Here is a 5,119-nt window from a genome sequence, read left to right as displayed (position 1 = left end):
ATATTGACGGAAGGCGTATAACTGATGGGTAAATATATATTTAGCGGTGAAAAAAAAAACCATGCAAAAGACATTATATATCACTGTCTTCTCTTGAGCTTCGATAATCCACAGCCTCTCGCTTAACAAGAGGTTTACTCTTATCGCTTAACTATCGCACTATGATGCTTGCTGCCATCCTCATGATGGTGATGGTCATTCCAATAACAGGAAAGCGGTTGACTTACTCCCTGCAGCAATGTGTTGGTATCTTTCCATGAATGATATATAATTTCCGCGGGATGACCAGAGAAGCGTAATCGATTTATATTCCATTTACAATATAAATAAAGGTACGTAACTGGCCCCTCTGGTAAAGCGAAAAATTAATATCTCAACAGGTAAACAGATGTTATCCGACCATCAGTCACAGAGAGAAGCTTTAATTTATTGCTAGAAAGGGATCACACAGTTAACGATGTTGGATTTCAATTTTAATTAATTTGGACATTGGGAGGGTGTCCGAATGAAATTTCCGCCTCATCTGCAGAAAAGGGATAACCAAAGAAAGCCAAAGATTTATCCACAAGTCTACAATATGCCAGAAGACGATTAGAAGCTCGAGATGGTAAATTTACATCAGCGTGGATTTCATTGTTAATCACGGTCACAGGAGGATTTCTTCAAATATTAAATTTAGAGATGGGTCGATTGTGTGATAAATAAGATTACCTTAATGTTGAAAAATTCACCTTAACGCTAAGTTCCCATTTTTTGTTATTTCACGAGATTCAGTTCACATATTGGTATACAGTCCCTCCACAATCATGGGCCAGTCACAATTGTTAGTCACTTTTTACTTTAACTGTTTGTTCCCGTTTTATTATTATTTATAAGAAAAAAAATAATATTTTATGTTTTTAGATATACTAGTTGTGTAACACTTGACAAGTCACTTACATGCGTAAGAACATGTTCTGAGCCTTTTCTACTGAGCTGTGTTTTCACCTGTCAAACTATCGCTTTTGTTGTAAACATCTTAAAGTGCGCGTCGTTTATTCGTAAGCCTTCCTAGTTGTAATTATACTGATTTTTGCCCGAAAAATGGTTCCAGCTCCACGAAAAAGGTATTATTTACATTCTCCAAATGAAAAACATGTGTTTTCTTCGAGTTTTTGGGAAATTCGAGCGAAAATAAAAATGACCCATGATTGTGCCATGCACAACCAAATTTCCCACAACAATGGGTCATGTTCACTCATGACTATCATAGAGATTGTTAATCGGGAATATGCCTAATTCTAGTGACTGCAAGCGGAAATCCTCTCCCCGAAAACAATATTCTCAAGAGGATTTGGAGCGAGCTGCGAAAAGGACCGGAAAAGTGCGAAGATCAGCTAAGAAATATCAGGTTCCTTTTTCGACCCTTCAGCGGTACCTGCGAACTCCTCCGAAGAGCCAGAAACCTGGTCCGGGCACGGTTGAGTGCTACAGACGTTCTTCATGCAGTCATCGATTATGCAGAGAAGATACGGAAAACGCGAAACATTCCAAAAACTTTTCCATGTAAGATTTAGTTTTCTTCAATCAATTTTTTAGAAGTTAACCATTTCTTCCATTCTTGTAATAATTAGGCAGAAATTGGACCCGACGTTTTTTGGAAAGGCACCCGGAGTTCAAGAAGAAGCGCACTACGAGACTCTCCAAAGCTGCATTCCTTAGAGACTCCAAAGCCAAAGCTGCATTCCTTACGGAGGAACAAATCCGTCACTGGTTTCTGGAAATTGAAAATACCCTTCAGGAAGACAGCATCGACTCAACTATTTTTGATCACCCGAGAAGAATTTTCAATTTTGACGAATCTGGGTTTAAACTCGTGCCAAAGGATTTTGTAGCAATTTGCGGACAGGATGCTGAGAATACTTATGCTGTCCACATCAATTGCGATAAAGACAGCTATACCGTACTGTTCGGAGGTAATGCTGCTGGAGAGCTGACACTTCCGATGGTTTTATACCCCGGAAAAAGAATGATGCGTGATATTGTTGAAAACACTCCGGAAGGCTGGTCTGTTGGTATTTCTGATGAAGGCTGGCAGACGTCGAAGACATTTTATGAGTACATAACAAATGACTTCTAGTGGCTGCTAGAAAAAGGAATACAGTTCCCTATCATCGTGTTTGTGGACGGACATAAAAGTCATATCAGCATTGAACTATCTGAATTTTGTGCGGCTCACGAAATAATAAATAATGATCGCTCTTTTTCAGAACTCTACGCGAATTCTACAGCCACTCGACAGGGAGTTTTTCGGGCCTTTCAAACAGATCTGGAATAAAGTTCCACGGCAGCATCTTTTGGCGAATAGTAACGCAAAAGTTACTAAACTGAACTTTTGCTCACTATTGAAAACAGCGCTGGATAATTTCACGAACTCCGAGGAATGTTAGAAAAAAGCATTCAAACTGTGTGGCCTTTGCCCTTGGGATGTAAATGAAGTGGATTTCAGTCGATTGCGAACGCGAACGCCTGTACGGAAATTGTTCCCAATGCCTCTCTAGATGCAGAAACCTCTCCCGAGAGACGAGAACCAGAGGACGGCAAGTACGAATTCCAGCTTCAACTACACTATGTTGAAAAAAGCCTCAGTGACGATCAGCTGGCAAGGTTTATGTTGGATTGGAAGAATGAATTCTGGTACGGTCCGTTTGATGAGTTGGCGCTTTTCAACTACTGGAAGATAATTAAGGACAAGTCGGAAGGTTTGATGTTCACTGAACCTTTGGAGCAGTTCCAGAGTGTTACCCTGGAGCTGGCAATTGAAGAAGATGGTACGTGTACTTCTCTTGAGCAACAAAGTACTACTCATGGTAAGCGTGAACAAGATCAACAGTTGAGCCGATTAGAATCAGAATGGTCTATGTGCTATAGAGTAAGCTTTTCGCGAAACGCAAACTGATTAAACATCAATAATGGAATTTCCATTTATCGTCCAAATTTTAGAAGGAAATAGCAGCTTCAAAGTTTTTTTTCAAATTTTCTTAGAATGACCATCTGCAAGTCACACTTTAAACACAAAAATCTCTTGCAAATTGTTTATAGACCTCTTTGATCCGCTATGGCTCAATTAGAAGTAGGTAGATGGAATAATTGCTAATTCTCGCATAATATTTTTTAGATGAATCATCCGAGCAAACATGCAAACATGTAACGTATCAAGCCAATGAAGACGTAGTGACTCCTGCTGCCATTACATCGGAAGATGCAGTACAAGAAGATCCATTCAACGGTATTTTAATTTGGCCAAAAGCTAACGACAAGGTAACGATTCAATATCAAGACGACAAGAACACGTACTATCGGTCGCAACCAGTAATAGATGGCGGCAATGGTATGATAAAAAGGACGACGAGAAAAAACAAAAGGAGGAATCAAAACTAGCTAAGGCCGAAGAACGAAAACTGATCCGAATCCAGAAAGAAAAGTAGAAAGATTGTAAGAAGAAGAAAAGACAGGAAGAAAAACTTCAGAAGCAAAAATTGAAGCAGGAAAAGGAGAATAATCCTCCAAGAAAGAAGAAAAAGACACCTTGAATATGAAAAAACGACGCGCACTTTAAGTCTTTTTTCCACTTTTTATTTTGATTTTTTAACCTTAAACTGATTTTAAGTTAATCATCAATACGAAATCCAGAATTATGCTTTTTTCTGTTTAAATGAATAAAACGATAGTCCAAGAGATTTTTCGTCTTAAGTTGTTTTATTATTCATAACAGAAACTTCACTTAAAAAAGGTCTTTAAGTTTGAGTAGAACATTAAGAAATTTCTGTTACATTTAACCTAAAAAATAAGTTTTCTCGACCTTTTCGTGTATATTAATCTTTTGCTTAGTGATGTTTATTTAACCCTTTCTTTTTGGCATCATGCTGGCACGGGTTTGACTATCCATTTTTGTCAACCAACTATTAATCAATCAATATTTAGGTAGACTTTTATTGAAGCAATTTTTATGTACAAAAAAGGTTTATTATTGTTTTTAAACCATCAAAACAGTTGTATGAAGTAAGGCAGTGTACACAAATTACGTAACAAATTTTTTGGAGATTTTAGACCCCCTCCCTTCCCTTAATTAACGCTTTTTTCATGGGAGATTTTGCTTTGTAATGACGATGATAGGTACTCTCCCTCCCTCCTAAGAGCGTTACATAATTCGTGTGCGCTGCCTAAAGAGCTATTTTTTTCTGTATACTGAATTCACTTGTTCCTACGTATGGAAAATTTAGTTCATTTTATGTGTGTTGGAAAATAATACTAGAAGAGTGGTAATCGGATTTGATATCATATCTTTCCATACTATCCAATGTTCTAAAACGAGTAAACGTGGTCCATAGATAATTTCTGTAGTACAAAATATTGTAAACAGTTGTAATAAACTCGTTATTTTATCGCTTTGGGCTCCATAGCAACAAGAGACTCATATTAGGTATCAAATTGTCCCATAATTGTTACAGGGGGAAAACTGATCCATAATTGTGACTTTTGCTAACTCCGAACTTTTCCATTCATTAGCGAAGTTTATCAAATAAATTTGAGTAAATATCAATGGAATACTAAAAAGTATGTGTTTAAGTGTCAAAGTGGACATTTTTACCGAAAAAAATATCAATGAACATCCAATAATAATCTATTATATGGTAAGCCAATTCGCTGAGTGACCCATAATTGTGGGGGGACTGTATATCAAAAAGGGATATTGTTTGCTTTTCTGAAAGTAATTTTAAGCTGATAACACAATACACACGCACAAAAACAAACTTGATATTTATTTGCGTAAGCTCTATCGTATTGATCAAACTGTGAATTATGAGGCGTTTCTCCAGTGGGGTGGAGATTATTTAAAAGTTACAGCATCAGTTCTACATCGTAACTGCGGGAAAAACAATAACGTTATTTAACAGCAAGTGATGCAATGCATACGATGAAACAAATAAAAAACCACGTTGTTGACGGAAATAATTCATAATACACATTTCATTACTTCGAATGCAACTGTACATGAGAACAGCGCATTGAAAATAAAAATATAAATTTGCATTGCGATTATAGCTCCGATGCGGCATAGTGATGGATGCAGTTATGC

At 37.2% G+C, this 5,119-nt stretch overlaps 1 pseudogene; it reads left to right on the top strand.

Moving 5' to 3' along the window:
- The first annotated feature begins 1,270 nt into the window (after window positions 1-1,270).
- LOC129773685 (uncharacterized) lies at window positions 1,271-3,557 on the top strand (annotated as a pseudogene).
- The last annotated feature ends 1,562 nt before the right edge of the window (window positions 3,558-5,119 follow it).

This window comes from Toxorhynchites rutilus, chromosome 3, assembly GCF_029784135.1.
Source record: "Toxorhynchites rutilus septentrionalis strain SRP chromosome 3, ASM2978413v1, whole genome shotgun sequence".
NCBI lineage: Eukaryota > Metazoa > Arthropoda > Insecta > Diptera > Culicidae > Toxorhynchites > Toxorhynchites rutilus.
This window is presented reverse-complemented; position numbering and strand designations above follow the sequence as displayed.